The sequence below is a fragment of the Cryptomeria japonica genome, chromosome 4 (assembly GCF_030272615.1).
Source record: "Cryptomeria japonica chromosome 4, Sugi_1.0, whole genome shotgun sequence".
Classification (NCBI taxonomy): domain Eukaryota; kingdom Viridiplantae; phylum Streptophyta; class Pinopsida; order Cupressales; family Cupressaceae; genus Cryptomeria; species Cryptomeria japonica.
In genome coordinates, this window is record NC_081408.1 from 504,542,013 (window position 1) to 504,565,091 (window position 23,079).

A 23,079-nucleotide genomic window follows, 5' to 3' on the forward strand; every position below is an offset into this window, starting at 1 on the left:
TATTATTGTAAATGTATTGAGCCAACATGATGCATCACATCTTGATTCATTTGTAATTAGTTGTGATATTCTTAGTAAGACGACCTACACATTTGGTCTTAGGTTTTGGTATATATGTAAGATCTCATTTATGAGATAATGTAATAGGAATGTAATAGTATATGGTATATGGTATTGTAACATGGTATGTGTGAATATTGAAGATCATATGAGTAGACTATAGAAAAGGTTCAAGGAAGGTTTGAAGGTGATTATTAGAGCTTAACCGGTACTGAATCCAGCATTGGAGATGCTACTTTGAGCAGTACATTATCATTGGATTTAACCATCCAATTGTAGTTAGTGTGACTCCTATTTTGTGATTGAGCAGTGAGCTCTAGGTGGTTGGCCTTTCTGCATGTGCATACCCCATTTGTATACACATACTATTTGCAGTAGTATCATCTGATTGTGGGTAAGGTTTTCCACTGTGGTTTTTCCTCCTTACAGGTTTTCCACGTACAAATCTTTGTGTTATGTGTTGTGGAAGTTGTTTCTCTTTCTATTTTATGCATTAAGTTTCACCGGTATTGATATTAACTGTTAATCTATTAAACGACATTAAATTTGGTTTACCGGTATTATGCATCAAGTTTGATTAAGTTATATTTGGGTTGAAATTAATAGACAAGTAATTCAGCCCCCCCCCCCCCCCCCCCCCTCTCAGTTGCCTCCTGGGTCCTAACAAGATCAAGAGTGACAAGATCCCCTACTTCATTCATATAAAGTCAACAAGACAACAAAATAAAGTTGACAAGTGTAACCCACTTGATTTTCATTGTATATTTTCTTTATTAAGTACTGATAATGAACCTAGATCCTTTGGGGAAACTATTTTAGTAGATGATTATGATTCTTGGAAACAAGCCATTCTAGAGGATATGATAGTATTAGAATCATGTGATACATGGGATCTTATTCATTTTCCCAAAGGAAGAAGAGCTATTAGTTGTAAATGGTTCTACAAAAACAAATTGGAGCCAATGGTTCGTTAGAAAAGTACAAAGCTAGATTGGTAAATAAGGCCTACTCCTAGAGAGGGAGTTGATTTTGGTGAGATTTTATCTCATGTTGCTAAATTATCTTGTATTATATTGTTTTTATCTTACTACTAATGATTTTGAGATTGAGCATAATGGATGTTAAAACTGCTTTTTGCATGGAGACTTGGAAGAGGAAATTTATATGCAACAAGCTAAAGGATTTGAGGTAAAAGGAAATGAACACTTTGTTTATAGGTTAAAATAGTCTCTTTATGGTTTAAAACAATCTCCTTGAACGTGGTATAAAAAATTTGGTTCATTTGTCATGAAATTGGGTTTTGTTAGAAGTGAAAAAAATCATTGTACATACACCAAATGTATTGACGATCATATTCTAATCATTGTATTATATGTGGACGATATGCTTCTTATCAATAATTCTAAGGCAATGGTTAGTGAGCTAAAATCTCAACTTTTAGGGGCATATTATATGAAGGATTTGGGAGCTATAAGGTATATACTTGGTATGGAAAACAAAAGAGATTGGGCAAACAAAAAGCTTGGGTTGTCACAAAGTAAGTATGTTGGCACTATTTTGAATAGATTTAGTATGCAAGATTGTAAATCAATAAGAATTCCTTTATAGGTTGGCACTAAGATCTTATTAGATATGTTTCCTAAGAATGATGATGATTTAGAGGATATGTCTAATGTGCCTTATGCTAGTGCTATAGAAAGTTTAATATATGCAATGGTTTGTAGTAGACTAGATATTGCACAAGTAATGGGAGTTTTAAGTAGGTTTATGTCTAACTTTGGTAGAGAACATTGGAATCATGTTAAAAGGGTGCTTAGATATTTGCAAGGAACTTCTAATTATTGTTTAAAATATTCTGGGACTAACAGTGTGGATAAGACATTACGCATGCATGGATTTATTGATGCAAATTAGGTAGGTCACTTGGATAGTTGAAGGTCCATAAGTGGGTACGTGTTTACTTTATTTGGAGGAGTTGTAAGTTGGATGAGTAAGAGGTTGCCTACAATTTGTTTATCTACTACTGAAGTAGAGTACATTCCTGCTACCCATGTTTCTAAGAAGGTAGTATGGTTACAAAGGTTGTGTGCATGTATTGGTTTTGATTGCAAGACAGTTTAGATTGGTTGTGATAACTAAAGTACAATTTATTTAGCTAATAATACTATGTATCATGTAGGAACGAAGCATGTGAATTTACAATACCATTTTGTTCATTAGTTGATTGAAAATGGATAGATTGATTTGAAAAAACTAACACTCAAGTGAATGTTGCAAAGTATCTCACCAAACCTATGAGTACAAAATAGTTTACTTGGTGTAGAAAGGCCACACACCTTGTTTATTGTCCCTAGTTGATTCCATGATAGTGTGATTCCCCTAGCTCTTGCAAGGTATTCAACAAGTGGGAGAATTTTGGGAATTAAGGTGTCTCAACCTTAGCAATTCCAATTTATGTATTTATTATTATTTTACTTTGTCCCATGGTTATTTAGAATTCATGTAATCAAATAATTGTGCTCCAACATAAGGGGTGTGGTTTTTATTAGTTGGCACTTTTGCCACATGTTGATGCCTTAAAAATAAATTTTTTAGTTGTCAAAAGATGACCATCAAGTGGTATAAAATGTAAGGCCTATTTTTAGGGATGTTATGATGGATTATATAACAACTGTAAGGGCTAAAAGTGGGGTGAATAATTTTGGATGTGAGAATCAATTTTATGACACACGTAAGAGAATCTTTACATTTGTTATTAATAGTCTACGATGCATGTAAGAGTATCTCCTATATTTGGGGGATTATTATGACAACTTGTAAGAAGGTGTAATGTCATGTAAAATCCCATATTTGGCATGTAGGGGTCATATATAATTTCACCATGGATTTTTAGAACCTTTTTTTGGCCCATGGTATTGTTTTATATTGGTAAGTTGAGCCCCCAAGGGTCTATATATTGAGGGGTTGAGTTGGAGACAAAATAAGTTGTTTTACGAGTACACAAATGTTGTTGAATTGAAGCAAGATTGAGGAAATGTTTTTTTATTGTAATATGTTTGAAGAGTAATATTTTTTTCCTCTTTTCTTGGTGTATTTTTTTCCCAAAACGGTTTCTCCATGTAATCATAGTGTTATGTGGTGTTATCTTGTTGTTGTTGTTATAGCTGAGTTTATCTCCATTAAATATACACCGATGGATCTGATTTATAGTTTGATTTGAATCTTCTAGTCCACCTCTTCTTTTGTAACAATTGATATATTGGATATGGTGTAAAGGGTAATGAAACTCACATAAATAGGACAAAGCTAATGGATTAGATTTGTATTCCCAATGCCTCTCATACAATTGTTAATGCAAGCAAAATATGTGATTAAAAGTACACAATTTCCAAATAGAATAATTTATTAACCTATTAATTAAAAAAAATCACTAAATAAATGATAGATAAATTATTCTAAATATAAAAATAATATGCAATAATAATCATATCTAAGCATATAAATAAAAAATAATGCAATGCATTATGTAAGGTTCACCAAAAATGGAATATTGGGGAATAGGGTTCAAAAGTTTATGCATGAAATCTAGTAATTAAACCTATCTCCAATGATTCCATTTGGAATGAGAATGGGTCCACTTGACTCGATTACAAATCCATTTGAAAAGGGTTGAGCATAAGGTGAATTCAATACTCCTTGAGTTGGAGTTGAAAATGAACTATGAAAATATAAATTGAATGTAGGGTCTAGGGCTAAAAATGTTAAATTAATCATAATCAACATGCATATATAGCTTTAGGTTATATATGTTGACCTAGAGTAAAGATCTGGAAATAGGAAGCAAAGAGGAACCTATGTTTGAAGTTTGGGCTTGAAAATGCTAGAAAATGTTACTTGGGGCGACCTTGTCCACGACCTCGGATGTAGACAATAGAGATTCATGGTTCACACAATTAGATATTACAAAGAATGGTCCATTACAAGAGAACATGTGGAATCACAATATTCATTTGTGGCAAATATCCCACTTGCACATAGAGAGGTTGAAGAGGTGTTCCCTTTACTAAAACTAGGGAAAGGATGAATACACCACTAAAGGATTGTTTGCAATGGTATTTCCCAATTTGTTTCCAAAAGACAATACCATATTCAAACAAGAACATATCAAAGAGGTAAATTTACATGAATATGCTCTCCATCTTCTATGATATCATAATAATAGATTTGCCCAACACCCACAATTTAGATACTTCATACTAAATATACTTATACATCATTATATTCAAGCTACAACATTTGTATTTGTACATAGACAATTGGATGATTCTCTACCTACAACAATTGTTTACCTTCACCAAAGACTAAAGGACTTGCTCGGTGGAAAGCTTCCCAATCAACTCATATGGTTTCCTTCATCAATTCATGGAACATGCCTATTTTGGAACTAGCATAGAGGGGAGCTTTCAAACATGGTTATTCAAATTGGTTTCCCAACACTATTATTCACCCAAAGTAGACTACAAACCCTTGTATAGGATCAACCACTACATTTTGTTATTTCATGCATGATAACTATGAGTGAGAAGCTCTAGTGAATCTAAATCTACCATGAGAGAAAATAGAACCAAAAGAGAAATAAATAACATATTATAATAAATTGATTTGAAATCTCCTAGATTTGAACAAATACTAAAAATGAGGCCCCCTCAACACCCCCCCCAAAAAAAACTACTTTAGGTTTCAATATGTCAAAGCAATCAACTAGAGTATGAAAAACTCAAAAACTAAATAAAATATACTTGAGGATAAATTTGAAAAAATATGTATGTATATATCTAAATAACTCCTTAATAGCTTTTCAATGCCACAAGAACAACAAAAAATGGATAAATAGGTAGAAAGTTATGAGATAATAAATTTTAAAAAGGGGAATCTAGACTTTAATTTTCAAAACAAACACTTGTTAAAAAATCTAAAACATAACCTATACCAATACAAATTTATTAAAACTAAATTTCCAATAACTAACTATAAGAATTCAAAAATTGAATGTGCTAGCAAAAATTTATGGCTTTCAATGAAACATCGGAGATAACGAATGGAGAGAAAAAAACTATAGACAGGGTGACAAGTCATACTACCAATGAAATTGATCAAAATTCTCATAAATAAAAAAGTTTTCCATGGGGGCAAATACAATTCCACTCAAGAATTGTCAGGCAAAAATAAACAATGGCGACAAAGGCAGAAGATATGGGGAAAATAAGGGAGGAAAAATTTTGGGTAGGAGGTGGAAAAACTACAAGATGATCCAGAAGACTCTACTTGGTTCTAATGTAAAACCCAATCTCAAGTTAACAAACAAAAATGCAACAAAGTTTCACAATTGAAAGCATAATAGGAGAGTGATAGGGACGATCAAATTGGAACATAATAGAAGAATCTTTACAAGGAATGATAAATTCCAAAATAATGGAACCCTATTTGCAAATCCACCTTTGAAAAGACAAGAATCAAAGAAAGAAGAAAGAGAGAAAGAATGGTTTACTCCACTTGATAAAAATCAAAGGGCTATGGTGATTCCCTTAAAAACCCTAGAGCCAATTGTGGAACATCTCAAAGAATTTGGTCTATTCATGAAATGGTCATGTGGAGATTCTCAGGTGGATGAAATCCTTAATTGGTGGACATTGTAATATGGTGGTCAGGTAAGTGCTAGAGCCCTTGCTAATGATTTCCTTCTCATTGATTGCAATGATAAACACCTGAAGAAAGAACTTTTATATGGTAAACCTATATTCTAAGAGGGTTTATGTTTCTATTGGATAGATTGGGAACATAATTTTCATCCATTTAACCAAAAAACTAGAAGATTTCCTAAATGGATTAGACTTAGAAGCCTTCCTTTAAAATACTGGCAACTAGGTGCTTTGGAGCAGATCAAAGATGCGCCAGGATCCCATATCAGAGTAGAGAATTTTTTCTATAGAAAAATTGGAGTGGAAGCCAAAATTTTAGTTATTATAGATAATTATTTATGATTTTTAGACAATCTAGAGATAACCATAGCAAATGGGAAATGGCTTCAAAAAATAGAAGTGGATTTAAAAGAGAGGGGGGGAACTGTGTTCTTGGGCTAGGGTATACAACTAGTTGTTCCAAGTATGCATGGGAGACAAACAAGAACAAAGACACACACATCATGATTATAAGGGAACAAAAAAGATAATGGATAAGTAGAAATCATAGGTCAATACTACTAACAAAGAATTGGAAGAAGGGGAGTGGGTTGAGCCTGAATCCAGATTCTTGGAAGTAGGTAGAAGCGATGATGTAAACCTTGAGGACAACATTCAGGTAGTTGATAAACTAAATAAAGAGTATTAAACTCTTAGTGAGAAAGATCTTGAGTTCCTCAAATAAGAAGCTGAAGCCTTACAAAAAGTAAATAGATTGGAAGAATATTTACTTTGAGAAGTGAGGGACAAAACAAAGGGGAATGCTTAGTATCATTCAATAGATATGAAGGGATCATTCCTAAACCTTGCAAGGAGAAAACAAAAAAGGTTTTCCTTGAGATTGAGTGTAAGGAAGGCAGACAAACAGAGCATGTGACTGCAAAATCCAAGGGTGATATTAGGAATTCAAAAGAAAGGATTGAGGATGAAGTTAGATCATAAAGGGAGTAGAGAGACAACATGGAACTTGAACCACTATGTGAATTTCTAGGTATCACAATGTCTCAGATCAATGATAGGAGGAGATTATTAGAGAAAAGTAGGAATTAATTAAGAAAATTTTGGATTTGGAGGAGGTGGAGGAAGCTAAACAAGAAGCCCTATTTGGAGATGGGGACATATAAGTAGAATATGAAGAGAAGGGAGTCAATAGAGGGAGGGTAATTTTTCAAAACATGGCTAACAAAGTTAAACCATTAATTGGACAATTGTTAGGAAAGAGGAAGGGTAGGAAATCTTTCTTGGAACTAAGATCAATAGGTGGAGAAGCAAGAGATCAAGCCAAAATCACATCACTACTGAAAATAGAGAAGGGAAATACCCTTCCCCAAGAGCCATGATTCTCCTTACTTGGAATGTTAGGGGCTTAAATGCCCCTAACAAATAATGCTTAGTTAAGCACTAGATGTCAACATTTAAGGTTGACATCATAATGATACAAGAAACCAAATTAATTAATGAAGAGATCTAGTCATTTCATAAAAAAATAGGAAATTGGAAGTTGGAATGGATCCATCTAGAAGGGGCTTCAGTAGGTGTCACTGCCCTTTGGAAACTAGGTAAGATCTCCTTTAACAAATTAGCTAGTGGAAGGAATTGGATTGGCGGTAGGTTCAAGAGCTTATATTCCAACCTTAGCTTCAATTTAGTAAATGTTTATGGCCCTGTTTCCAAAATCAGAAAGAGAGAATTATGGGAAGAGCTTAATAATTTCCTATAATCCTTTTCATCTCCTTATACTATATTTTGGGGAGACTTCAATGCAATTCTATATTTGTCAGAAAAGAGAGGTAAAATACAGAGAGCCAATCAATCACAAATAGATTTCGCAAAGTGGGTTAGAAGAAGCAATGTGTTGGAAATTGAATCAGAGAATGGTTCCTTCACTTGGAATAATAGGAGAGTGGGGTTCAAACACATTGCTAAAAAAATGGATAGGTTTTTATTCAATGGGGATCTTTCTTCTTTTCCCTTTGGTCTTAAGGCTTTTATCCTTCCTTTCTCTTGTTTGGATCATTTTCCATTTGCCTTTACAATTATTGATAGTGGGAGATAGAAAACCAATAGGATGTCCATTCAATTTTGAAAGCATGTGGATGAGGGACATAAATTATTTTAATTTGATAGAAAGCTAGTGGGGGAGGAACAATTTTCAGGTTCTAAACTATTTTCCTTCACAACCAAACTTAAATCAATTAAGCATAAATTCTTTAAATGGAATAAAGAGAACTTCAAGGATATTTTATCTGGTAAGAAAGAGATTGAAGGAGATATGTGAAGCCCTAAATCAGTTGGTATTAGAGCATGGGATGGACCATGAGATATGTTATAAAGAGAAAGAATTATTAATTAAATATGAAGATATTTTAGCTAAAGAAGAGATTTTTTGGAGACAGAAATGAATGGAAACATGGTTGGCAAAAGGAGACAAGAACTCTAAGTTATTTCATAATGTAACAAAGCAAAGAAGAGACATTAATAAGATCGATAAATTGAAAAAAGAGGATGCAACAGTTTTAGAAGATTAGTCAGAAATTGCTCATTACACGATCTCTTTGTTCCAAGACATTCTAAATAATTGAGAGGTATCAAATTGGAAGAATGAGCAGGATCTCATAACTAACATTCCTAAAATAGTTATGGAGGATGAAAACATAATAATGACTAGAAGGTTTAATCATGAATAGATTAAAGAAGCTATATATCAGCTACACCTAGATAGAGGCAATGATCTAGTTGAATCAATAGAGATAGCCAAGAACTTAGGCAAATTCTTAAGAGAGATCAATAATACCTTCATAGCTCTCATCCCCAAGAAAGAGAATGCCTCTATCTTGGATGAATTTAGACCTATATCATTATGCAACACAATTTATAAGATAATGGTAAAGGCAATGGCTAACAAGATAACACTCATCCTTCCTTATATCATCTTTGAAGAACAAGTAGGTTTTGTTCTAGGTAGATCCATTCAAGACAGAGTGATAATTGCTCAAGAAGCAATACATTTGATCCAAAACAACAAACTTCCATGCATGGTTATCAAGTTGGACATAAAAAAGGCCTATGAAAAGGTGGATTGGTGGTTCTTGTGTAAGTGTTTAGAGGCATTTGGTTTCTATAAGCAGTGGGTTAATTAAATCTTCTATTGAATTTCTAGCACAAAGTGTTGTCTTCATTAATGGCTCCCCATAAGGATTTCTTGAAATCTCTCAAGGATTGAGAGAAGGTGATCCTTTATCCTCATTTCTCTTTATCATCATGGTTGAAGCTTTTAGGAGGACCTTTAAGAAGGAACATGAGGAGAGGCTAATTGAAGGTATAAAAATTTACGAGTGGAATTCTTGCAATCACCCATCAACAATTTTCTAATGATACAATTTTGTTCGAGGCTAAAAATAAAATGGGAGCTCATTATTTCAGGAGTATTCTTAGATAGTGTGCATTGGCATCTGGGCAAGAGATCAATCACAATAAATCATAAGTTTTATTTTTCTTTGTAAAACCTAGAAAATAGGTTGAGATACTTACTTCTCTACGATATAGAGAAGGTAAGTTGCCTTGTATATACTTGGGTCTTCCATTAAATAAGGGGTTACACTCATCAAATCTATAGGATCCTTTGAGAGAAAATATGGAAAATAGGTTGACCACATGGAAAGGAAAATCACTATTCTGGGTCGGGAGATCAGTCATGTTGAAATCAATCATCTTGGCCTTACTTGTGTATCAACTCTCTTGTCTCACACTTCTTGAAGGAGTGAATGCAAAATTGGTGAAGATGACAAGGAATATTTTCTGGTACAGTTTGGAGGAAAATAAGAAAATGGTAAGGATTGATAACTCAATGATGAGCGGATAGTACCAAACCCATATTGAGAGGGGGGGGGGGGTTGAATCAGTACAGACAAAAACACAATCCTAAACCGGTTTGTCAGCAGACACCGTGCTTCAATAGACAAACAGTAACACCGGTCTTAAACAGAGTACAACCGACAAAACCCAGAATAACTGAGACAAGCATAAACCGGTTGACACTTATCTTTTCATACATTCTAATACTTCATTTCCATTTCACCCTAGTGCATGAACAGGTAATCTATCATCAAAAGATATATAAGCAGCTAGATCAACATGATTTACCTTCAGACACAAATCACTTAAACCATCACAAGAATATCACCATACATAACACATAGTTTTTTTCACGTGGAAACCCAACTGGGAAAAACCACGGTGGGGATGAATACCCACAACTCTTTAGAAGTCCGCTCTGTTAGGAGCCTTGTCCGGTTAAAGACTGATACAATAGGTCCTATTAGGAACCACTCCTGTTAGGGATCACCCGGTTAAGGGATTGCTAGAATACCCGGTTAAGGGTTAAACCCTGTTAAAGGTTACCTTGTTAGAGGATTTCAAGAACTCAATGGTTTTGAGTCACCCTATTAAAGGATTTACAACAAACCGGTTAAAGCTACCTTGTTAAGGGATTTCCCAACTGTTGAGGTGGTTAGAGATCAACAGGTATTACAATGATCTGGTAACAACACTCAATGCCAATGCAGATCCGCTTTAGCTCCTCTTCACCTTCTGCACTTACACTCTGCAGGTATCACTTCTCTCCTCTGGTCTGGCAAGAATCACGTATCTCTTCTCTTGGATACACACACAAATTTTGCCAACAACCTCAGAAAGAAACACAACATTGACCTTATAGGGAACATATAGGTCGGTAGCATAACTCCTAAACCCTAAACCTGTTAGGTTAAGAAATTCAAGCGGTTCAATCTTGACCATTGAGCATATTGCATTAAATGCAACAATCTTGATCCAATCTCAAGACATTCTCCATCGTTCATTTTCCACTGATTTCATGGCGGCTGATAACCCATCACATGTTATCACCATTTATAGACTTCGCACATTCCCGAGGTAGATGGGAATAATCTCCTTCATGCAAGATCCTTCATGCACCCAAGGATGATGTGGCAACATGATCTGTTCTTCGTTATCATGCTAACTCATCACACAAAGTCACCAGTTGAGCCACACAGGCTTGAAGCACTTCAACCGGAAACCCTGAAGTTGAGACTACCAACTGGTAGTCATATAAAGCTTCCTGTGCCGGTTCCCATAACCATATGCCAGTTCACCTTGAACAAACACATCGCTTCACTTTGGCACAAATGCCAGTTCACAGTGTTATACTAGTTCTCTTCTCTTAATCATATTGACATCAATGACAACACATAATGTCATTATGTCCTCATACTGGTTCACATAATGCCAATAATCTCCCCCTTTGGCATTGATGGCAATATACAAAGATATCTATCTGCTTCACATCTTCTCTGCTTCTCTTCTTCTCCCCCTTTGACAACAATGCCAAAGTTGAGGCACAAGCTTCCCTGTTCCATTATGCTGCCCCCCCTGAGGAGTAGCGTCCTTCAAGACATCAATCCAAAATAAATTTGACTATGCAATACCTGACTGATGTGGAGCATATACTTTTAGTTTACCTCCTGAAGGGGCAACACCCCTAATTCACCTCTTAAGTACATAAATGTAGCCTTTGGGAGAGGCTTGGTGAATATGTCTGCTAACTGCTCCTTACTGGAGACATGTTCCAGTGCAATCTCTTTGTTCTGAACATTTTCCCTCAAGAAATGATACTTCAGGTCAAAGTGCTTGGTTCTTGAATGTAAAACCGGATTCTTGGAGATGTTAATTGCACTAGTATTGTCACAAAATATACTTACCGGTTCAGATACAGGAACTTTGAAGCCACTTAATACATGCTTCATCCAAATTGTCTGAGTGCAATTCATGAAAGCTGCAACATACTCTGCTTCTTACTCATCCATGAGACCAATCTACCACCGAGAAAGAATGCACCACCGGTTGTGCTCTTCCGGTCATCTATATTACCAGCCCAATCAGCATCTGTGAACACTTTCAGGTTAAAATCATTATTGTATGGATACCATAACCCATAGTCAATAGTTCCCTTCAGATACCTAAGAATCCACTTGACTGCAACCAAGTGGGATTCTCTTGGGCTTTTCTGGAACCTTGCAATAATGCCAACTGCATGTGCAATATCTGGTCTGCTATGCACTACATAATGCAATGTACCAATCATTGATCGGTATTCCTTCTCATCAACCAATGTTGAGTCATCCTCTTTGGATAATTTACAACCAGTCACCATCAGTGTACCAACTGGTTTGCTATCTTCCATGCCAAAGGTCTTCAACACCTCTTTGACATACTTGGATTGAGTGATAAAGGTTCCATCTTTCATCTACTGGATCTGTAGTCCAATGAAGAACTTAATCTCCCCTATGAGTGACATCTCAAACTCTTTCTTCATCTCATCTGCAAACTCATGACTCATCTTGTCATCTCCACCAAAGATAATGTCATCAACAAATACCTCACAGATCAGGATCTGATCTCCTTTAGACTTCAAGTAGATATTGCTATCTTCGCTTGTTCTCTCAAATCCAATCTTCACAAGATGGGAGTGCAGGCGTTCATACCATGCTCTAGGTGCCTGCTTTAGACCATATAAGGCTTTATGTAGCCTACACACCATGTCACTGTCTTTAGATAGGGCAAACCCATCTGGTTGCTCTATATACACTTCCTCTTCAAGTACACCATTTAGGAATGCAAATTTTACATCCATTTGATATACTTTGAATCCTTTAAAAGCTACATATGCAAGAAGCATATGAACTCCTTCCAATCTGGCTATAGGAGCAAATGTTTCTCCATAGTCTTCTCCTTCTTCTTGGGCATATCCTTTACACACTAGTCTGGCTTTGTTTCTAATCACTGTGCCATCCTCATTCAACTTATTTCTGAAAACCCATTTGGTACCAATGACATTTTTATGCTCCGGTCTGGGTACCGAAGACCATGTAGCATTTTTCTCTATCTAGTCAAGTTCCTCTTCCATTGCCTTGATCCAGTCTTCATCTTTATGTGCCTCTTTAAATGATTTAGGCTCAAATTCAGAGATCATATAGGATTTTTCTCTGATCTTTGTTCTTGTAAGGATTCCTGCATCCTTATCTCCTATGATCTGCTTAGGATCATGATTCAGATTGACATACCAAGGAATATTCTTGATAGATTCCTCTTGCTTTTCTTCTTCATCCTCATCTCCATCAGTATCAGCATCTACATCTACCGGTGTAGGAACACTGTTACTGGTACTCAGTTGACTGACAACCGGTTCCCAGAAGGTTACAATCGATTCATTTACCACTTGCTCATTGCCGGTTTCCTTAGTTTTCTTAGAGGTTTCATCAACTCTTACATTGATGCTTTCCATAATTCTCTGAGTCCTATTATTGAAACACTTGAGAGCTTTTCTCTTGGTGGAATACCCTAGGAAAATTCCCTCATCACATTTCACATCAAATTTGCTCTGGTGTTTTCTCCTCTTGATGTAACATTTGCTACCAAACACTCTAAAGTAGCTAACCATAGGTGTCTTACCGGTCCAATACTCATAAGGAGTTTTATCCCTACCTTTCTTGATGAGTACCCAGTTCATTGTGTAGACTGCAGTGCTCACCGCTTCTCTCCAAAAGGTGTGGGCTACCTTTCCTTGAATCAACATAGTTCTAGATTCTTCAACCATAGTCCAGTTATTCCTCTCTGCTAGGCCATTCTGCTGTGGAGTCCGGGGGGCAGACAGTTGTCTCTTGATGCCATGTTCTTCACAGTACTTGTTGAATTCACCGGAAGTGAATTCCCCTCCTTGATCAGTTCTCAGGCACTTGATTCTTTTACTGCTTTCCTTCTCTACTAATGCTCTGAAAGCTTTGAACTTTACAAAAGCTTCAGACTTATCTTTCAAGAATGTGACCCACATCATTCTTGAGCAGTCATCAGTGAGAATCATGAAGTACCTATCACCCTGCACAGTCCTAGTTTTCATAGGACCACACAAATCAGTATGCACAAGATCAAGCAAATTGTCAGTAGTGAAAGGTTTACTTTTAAAGGTTGAGGAAGACATTTTCCCCAATAGACACTCTTTGCACAAGGTATTATCTAGTTTGCTTAGCACCGACAACCCTCTAACTGCCTTGATGTTACATGGTAGAGTCTCCTATCAAAGTTTACATGGTAGAGTCTCCTATGCCATATCCAACTATCATCAAATTTAGCCATAAGACATGTACTTATATTTGCATGCAACTGAAATAGGTTACCTTTGGTCTGCATGCCGGTGGCCACCAATTCACCATTCTTTCCTTTGATTCTGTACACTCCATTCTTTAATTCCAGAGTTTGACCACGGTCATTCAGCTGGGCAACACTTAGAAGGTTGTGTCTAAGACCATCAACCCAATACACATTGTCAGCATTACTCTTTCCATTCAGAGAGATGGACCCTCTGCCTTTGACCATACATGGTGCATCATTACCAAAGCGAACCACACCACCATCATACTCTTCCAAGGATAGAAACTTGCTCTGGTCACCAGTCATATGGTGAGAACAACCACTATCAATAATCCACTCATTGGAATTATCAAACGGGGAGACAAGAGCCTTTTTGTCTGACACATCTTCCTTGACAACAACAAACACAATATCTTCATTTTCTTCATCTTCTAATTCCTCATCTGTGACACCTTCATCAACTACCACAAAACAATTTCTCCGTTTTCCTCCTTTGAATTTCTTGAACCTTTCCAATTTGTCCTTGTTGTCGCCATTAGGACAGTTTATAGCAATATGTCCTATCCGGTTACAAGAAAATCATTTCAAAGGGAGCTTACCTCTGTATTTGCTGGTTCCTTTAGGAAGTTTCCTGGCAAGAAGAGCTTCAAATGCCATCAGAATCTCCTCATCATCCATTTCTCTGCTCTGTCTTGGTTCACCACTAGTGCTATCTTCTTTTCCTTTTCTGGATGGTACAACATAAGCTTTAAAAGTTGATTCAGTCTTTTGAACACTGCCATCAAAACTATTTAGCTCATAGGCTGTCAACTTTGCAATGATGGAGTCTAGGGATACCTTAGTCTTGTCTATTGATCTCAGCTCCTGAATAGCAGCAACCCTTATTGCATAGACCGGTAATAAGGATCTCAGGACTTTTCTTACCATAGTGGAATCTTCCATTTTACCACCTGCACTCTTGATATCCCCAACAATGGTTTTGATTCTTATTCCATACTGTTGAATGGTCTCACCTTCAACCATCCACATGTCTTCAAACTTCCCTCTAAGGCTTTCTTCCTTAGCTTGTTTTACATTCTCATCACCGCTATAGATATTTTCAAGAGTATCCCATACCTCTTTGGGATTTACCTTATCTTGGACATCAATAAACTCAATGTTAGATAAGCTACTAATTAGGGCTTCCATGACTTGCCCATTCTCCTGCATCTCTCTCTTTTGGTCATCGGTGAGAGTACCGGTAGGAACAACATAGGCATTCTCAACATAACTCCAGTGCTGAGCACCCATGCTTCTGATGTATATCTTCATTCTGTCTTTCCATATACTGAAATTTTCTCTGTTGAACTTTGGACCTTCCCTCTTCATCATTAGACTAGGATCTTTCCCTCAAGCGGTTAAGCTTATAACACAGAGGACCTGGAGGACGCTCTGATACCAATTGATAACTCAATGATGAGCGGATAGTACCAAACCGGTACTGAGAGTGGGGGGGTGAAACAGTATAGGCAAAAACACAATCCTAAACCAGTTTGTTAGCAAACATTGTGCTTCAACAGACAAACAGTAACACTAGTCTTAAACAGAGTACAACCGACAAAACCCAGAATAACTGAGACAAGAATAAACCGGTTGACACTTATCTTTTCATACATTCTAATACTTCATTTCTATTTCACCCCAGTGCATGAACAAGTAATCTATCATAAAAAGCTATATAAGTAGCTAGATCAACATGATTTACCTTCAGACACAAATCACTCAAACCATCACAAGAATATCACCACACATAACACATATTTTTTCACGTGGAAACCCAACTGGGAAAAACCACGGTGGGGATGAATACCCACAAGCTGTTTTGAACTCTTTAGAAGTCTGCTCTGTTAGGCTCCTTGTCCGGTTAAAGACTGATACAATAGGTCTTGTTAGGAACCGATCCTGTTAGGGATCACCTAGTTAAGGGATGGCTAGAATACCCGGTTAAGGGTTAAACCCTGTTAAAGGTTACCTTGTTAGAGGATTTCAAGAACTCAATGGTTTTGAGTCACCCTATTAAAGGATTTACAACAAGCTGGTTAAAGCTACCCTGTTAAGGGATTTCCCAACTGTTGAGGTGGTTAAAAATCAACAGGTATTACAATGATTTGGTAACAACACTCAATGCCAATGCAGATCCACTTTAGCTCCTCTTCACCTTCTACACTTACACTCTGCAGGTATCACTTCTCTCCTCTGGTCTGGCAAGAATCACGTATCTCTTCTCTTGGATACACACACACACAACTTTTGCCAACAACCTCAGAAAGAAACACAACATCGACCTTATAGGGAATAGATAGGTTGGTAGCATAACCCCTAAACCCTAAACCTGTTAGGTTAAGAAATTCAAATGGTTCAATCCTGACTGTTGAGCATATTGCATTAAATGCAACAATCTTGATCCAATCTCAAGACATTCTCCATCGTTTGTTTTCCACCGATTTCATGGCGGCTGATAACCCATCACGCATTATCACCGTTTACAGACTTCGCACATTCCCGAGGTAGATGGGAATAATCTCCTTCATGCAAGATCCTTCACGTGCCCAAGGTTGATGTGGCAACACGATCTGTTCTTCATTACCATGCTAACTCATCACACAAAGTCACCAGTTGAGCCACATAGGCTTGAAGCACTTCAACCAGAAACCCTAAAGTTGGGACTACCAACCGGTAGTCATACAAAGCTTCCATGTAGCAGTTCCCATAACCATATGTCGGTTCACCTTGAACAAACACACCACTTCACTTTGGCACGAATGCCGGTTCACAGTGTTATACCGGTTCTCTTCTCTTTATCATATTGACATCAATGACAACACACAATGTCATTATGTCCTCATACCGGTTCACATAATGCCAACAAGGATATCTTGGGATAATATTTGCAGACCTAAGGAATTAGGGGGTGTCATGATTAAAAATCAACCATGGTAGAATAAGGCTCTTGGAACCAAATTAGTATGGATAATCTATAAATAACCCCATTTAAAATAGGTTAGTATTATACAAAACAAATACTCGAAAAACACAAAAGATTGTGGGATTATTCGAACTCTCAATCCTCTAAAGGGTTATAGGGTGTGGAACTTCATCTTGAGTTGTAGATCTATTATATGGGAGTATATCTCATGGGATATTTCAGATGGTAGATCAATATTATTTTGTGAAGACTCTTGGGGGGGCTATCCAACTATTGACAAATGAATGGATACTAGAAGAATTAAAGATCATTTCAAACAAGTGTGACATGATATAGTCATAGATTATGTAGAAATGGATGAGAACCATCCCTTGGTTGGAAATGGAAATGTTTTTCAAGTTGTCCTCTGCCAACACAAGATGTGGGCTAGCTCAAATAGATTGTTAAGGATAGATAGGTTTTTTTTAGGATTGGGCAGGACAGTTTGGCATGAATTAAATCTACAATAGGGAAATATAATACTAACGAGTATAGGATCATTTACCAGGAAAGAAAAATTCCAAAGACAAAACTTCCGATTGATTTATGTTGGAGAAAATAATATATGCCCAAAGATGGAGTTTTTTTCTTGGGTTGCAATCCAAGGAAGAATAATAACGATAGAATGGTTCAAGAAAATAATATTTGAAGGACCTTCGAGGTGCATCTTATGAAATAATGTAGAAGAATTAGTAAAACACCTATTGCTCAATTGCCCATATTCATAGTCATGCTAGAGATGGCTTTATGCTAGATTAGGATGGATAAAAGACCTCCCTAATGACATATTTAATCTTTTCAAATATTGGGCTCAAGGAGGAAAGAAGGATCTCTTTGGAAATCTTTACATTTTTAGTCCTTCACTATTAATATGGGAAATTGTTAGAAGATGAATAACCCAGAATAACTAGTGCAAACGAATAGAAATAAAACTATAAATGTAAATGACACAATATCAAAACAATAACATAGAGCTAGTCTCCGAGAGAGAAGTGCAAATGCTACAAAAGCAAAACAACATTACGAGAATGCAAGAGAAAAAAGCTACAAAATGCAATTACTATGCAATAGAATGGAATTCAAAGACTAGCTAGGAGTGAATATTTATAAGAAATGAGAGAGGAGACCGGTGGAAAATATGACCAATGGGAAGAGACCACCACAATATCCTAAAAAGGCAAGTGTAACTCCCATGGAAGATGTTGACACCTTGCACCCACTCACACTAATACTCACTTAATTAATCCTAAGCAAGCTTAAATAAAAGTGTAGGAAAAACCTAGGAATAGGAAAATAAATAACCAACTAGGAAATAAAAAACCTACACTAACACCCCCCTTAAGCCCATCTTAGGTGGGTAAATGATGATGGGTCTCGACAAGCGAGCCCATATTAGGTACCCATGTAAATATTATTCCCCCCAAATAGAGAAGAATCCCCCCTGTTGGAATCCAAGAACACTAAGAGGGGGGGTGAATCAGTGTTTTGTCGGTAAGATAAGTTTTAACCTTATCAACAAAGTGTTACATAACCGGTAACCATAAAAGAATATAACAACAAGTATAAATAATTCCACCACAATAATATATACCATAACATGGAGATTTATACGTGGAAAACCTCAAAGAGGAAAAACCACGATGGGATTGGTGACCCACAATATCTATCCACTGGACAAATAAATAAATATTACAATAGGGGCCTACACATGCAGGAAGGCCAACAACCTAGAGAATATTGCTCATCACAAAAGGAGCCTCATTGACTACAAACACCAAATACTAGTTTATAAACAAAATTTTCAACTCAGAGAATGCATTTGCTATGCTGGATGAGTTTTGGTTCAAGCACTGACTATATTGGTTTCCACTGTGTCCTCCTTTACCAGTAACTTGCTCTACATCCCAAACCTTTAAACCAATAACCAAGACCGACTACAAAATATTATATTCACATACAATAGATCAATATTTTTCTCACAATATCACATCACTATATCTTGTATCATATGTATATCTCTCAATATCATCTCATATCATATCCAAAATATCCTAACCGGACTGACTTAAATAGACTTCCCAAACATAAACATAAATGCCTTATGTCGGCTTACAATGATATTACAATTTATTTACATGTTAGCCTAGACAAAAATAAATACATTAAACTTCATGACCGATGTCATTGATTGCTACCATGTAGACCTATCAGATCAATCTCCTATGTTGGCCTCATGTACCAGTTCCTAGTTTGTCGGTTTCCCTAAATATCGGTTGCCAAATCATGAATACCGGTGAGTACTAGTTAAGTGTCAAACCTAAAATGACATGTGTTTCCATCAATGACAACACAACTAAACTAGATGAGTGTCAATTGGCAACAACCCCCCCCTCCCCCCAACAAAAGAGAGTATGCCCCCCTAAAATAGAGATAGATAGAAAGAAGGAACTAAGAAGTCCCCCCAAAAGAGGACAATTGTCGTACCCCAAGCAAAGCTCTCAAATGAATGAACTTTCTCCTAGTGAAGGGTTTGGTGAAGATGTCTACAATCTGATCTGATGTTTGAGAGTATTGAAGATCAATAACTTTCTCATGAATCAGCTCCCGAATGTAGTGTATGTGAATCTCAATGTGCTTGGTTTGTTCATGATGGACTGGATTGCGAGAAATTTAAATGGCAGTTTGGTTGTCACAAAAGATGACCATAGGTTCTTGAAAAGAAATGCCAAACCCAGTGAGAATGTTTTGAAGCCAAATGGCCTTAGTAGAAACATTAATTACTCCTCGATACTCAACCTCAATGGATGAAAGAGCAATAGCAGATTGCTTCTTCCTTGACCAAGAAATTGGACTGAAACCGGGAGAGAAGCAATTCTTTGAAGTATACTTGTGACCTTGAGAATCCCCTGCCCAATCTGAATTTTTATATCCCACCAAGTCAATATCCATGCCCGCTACATAGTGACTCCCATAACTGTGAGTGCCCTATACATATTGAAGAATCTACTTAGTTGCCTTTCAATGAAGCTCATGTGGCTCCTGCATGAACCTGGAGACTAGGCCCTTAACATATGAAATATCAGGCCTCGTGTGAGTCAAATATATGAGGCTTCCAACCAATTGGTGATACAAGGTAGCATCCACCAAGGGTGAAGAACAAGAAGCCTCAAGTTTGACTCCTAACAAAAATGGAGTCATTGCAAGCTTACAGTCGGCCATGTGAAATCTAGAGAGCATATCAAGAGTGTACTTAGGATGTCTAATGAACATACCAGAAGGTGTCCGAGTGATCTCAATCCCTAAGTTGTAGTGGAGTAGGCCTAAGTCAGACATCAGGAAATAATCATGTAGGGAAGTTTTGACTCCCTTGATGCAGGATGAGTGACTCCATGCGATCAACAAGTCATCAAAATAGAGAACAAGGAAAGTGAGAGTATCATCCTGCTACGAAATGTAGATGTTCGGATCAGAATGAAACAGAGTGAACCCAACTGATAGAAGGAAGGAGTTCATCTTGGTATACCAGGCTCAAGGGGCTTGTTTAAGGCCATACATAGATTTTTGAAGGTGGCAAACAAGTGAATTATCTTGGACAAACCCCTATGGTTGCTTCACATATATCTCCTCCTAAAGGTCACCATGAAGAAAAACACTCTTCACAGCCATCTGATGAACTTCCCAACAATGAGTTGTTGCAATGGCAAGGATAAGTCAGATGGAATTCATCTTGGCAACTACTGCCAAAGTCTCAAAGTAGTCAATCTTAGGAACCTAGGAGAACACTTTGGCAACCAGGCGAGTCTTATGATTATCAACCGACCCATCTACATAAAATTTTGTTTGATATATCCACTTGCACCAAACAAGTTTCCTTCCCTTAGAAAGAGGGACAAGATCCCGAGTGTGGTTCCTCTCCAAAGAATTGAACTCTTCTTGCATAGTTGCATCCCACTCGAGGAAACTTGAAGCTACTCGAAAGGACTATGGATCAGAAGTTGAAGCAATGAAGAGATGTGGAGCTTGCTAAAATTGTGACCTTTTTCTTCTAGCATCTAGGATCACCAACCCAATCATCTACTAACTCTAGTGTCTTACAAGCCCAAAGAGGTCCCGAGACTGGAGAATCTGGAGGAAAATCAATATGATTTGAATGATGACTATGGGAGGAATGTGAATCCTCATCATCTCCATGTGAAGTGGAGAAAGAAGACTCCTCATCAAAAGTAGGAGGATTAAGATCCTCTGAAGAATTATCATCATGTTGTAGTGGCTCCAATATGATAGTGGATTGAGAAGTAGTAGAAGAAGAGCTAGAATGACTCTCCTCAAAACAAACACTCCTCTCAATGAACAAATTTTGAGTGTTAGGATCAAGAAGTTTGTACCCTTTGACATCATCTGGATATACAACAAATATACAAGGCCTACTTTGTGGATCCATAGCCTTGTGTTTCTCTATTGGAATGTGGGCCCATGCATGATAACCAAACACTTGAAAGTGCTTAACTAAGGGTTTTCAACCAGTCCAAGCTTCAAAGGGTGCGATCCCCTTTATAGATTTGCGAGGGACTCAATTCTGGATATAACACACACAGTTAATGGCTTCTACCCAATATGGTGGTGCCAAAGATTTGGAGTGAATCATACAACTGGTCATTTTTTTCAAGGATCAATTTTTCCATTCTGTAACTCCATTCTGTTGAGGACTATAGGGAAAGGTATGTTTCAAGTCAATGTCCTCAGAGACACAAATTTTCTCAAACCTATTATTGGCATACTCCCCCCATTATCTGTACATAGAATTTTGATATATTTCCCAAATTGTTTCTCTACAAAACATTTGAAGTAATGAATCAAAGATGTCAGACTTTTGTTTGAGAAAGTATACAAAATTATATCTGTAAAAATCATCAATAAAAGTCAAAACATATCAAGCTCTACAGAAAGATGAATGTGGAAATGGTCCAACCAAATCACTATGTACTAACTCCAAAAGCTGTGAAGCTCTCCAAGCTTTTCCTTTGTCAATTTTTTCTTAGGATGCTTGCCAAGAATACATCCTTGACAAACACCATCTGAAAAGTGAACTGGAGGCAATCATGCAACCATGTCATGCTGACTAATTTGTTTCAAGTAGTGATGGTTTAGGCAACCAAATCGTTGATGCCACAAGTTACTTCATCAGAATGAGTGAGAAAAATAGAAAAAAGAGGATCTGGAAAAAATGAGAAAACAAATAAAGTCAAGACTAATGATCTACTTTCCCAACTATAAGTGTAGAATCATTATGCAACTCATGAATTACCACTGAATCGGGTGAAAACTCAACCCACATCCCTAAAGTTGTTTGAGTGATCTGATATACTAACATGAGATTAATTGATAGCGAGGGCGCACATAGAACATCATGCAATGTTCCATCCCCCATATCAAAAGACCCTCTCCCACACACCTCAATAGGAGTGTCATCACCCATCAAAATAGAAGGCATAGAACATGGCTCCAAAGATTCAAATTCATCCTTTGATAAAACCATGTGGTGTGAGGCATCTGAATCAAGCACCCAAGTGGATGGTGGTGAAGCAAATTCTACAAGGGTCTTTCCCTTTCCTTTCCCCTTGTTGTTTTCTTTAGCCTTGTTACACCCCTCACTTGAACTTTATTTAATTGATTCAGATACATAGATATTATTCTTTTCAAGAATGTGTGTCAAGTGATCAATTTGTTTCTTCAAACATTTATGCTTATCATGACCGAGTCTTTTACAATATGCAAATTTGACCTTCTCTTTCTTAGGCTTATCACCATTAGAAGATTGGGTCTCATAAGCTTCTTTAGAAACAACTTGTTTATGATCTTTCTTCTCACTGTTGTTATTTTGTTTCTTCTCCTTATTGTTGCTACTTTGTCATTTCTATTCTTTTGTGCCTTGGTTGATAGCTAGGGCATGTGACTTAGAGGATTTTAGAGTGCCCATTTGGATTAGCTTATCTTTCTCTCATGTAAGAGAAATAGAAAAATCATCTAATGGTGGCGTGGTAAATTGAGTCCCAAGTGCACCCTTAGTAGCAT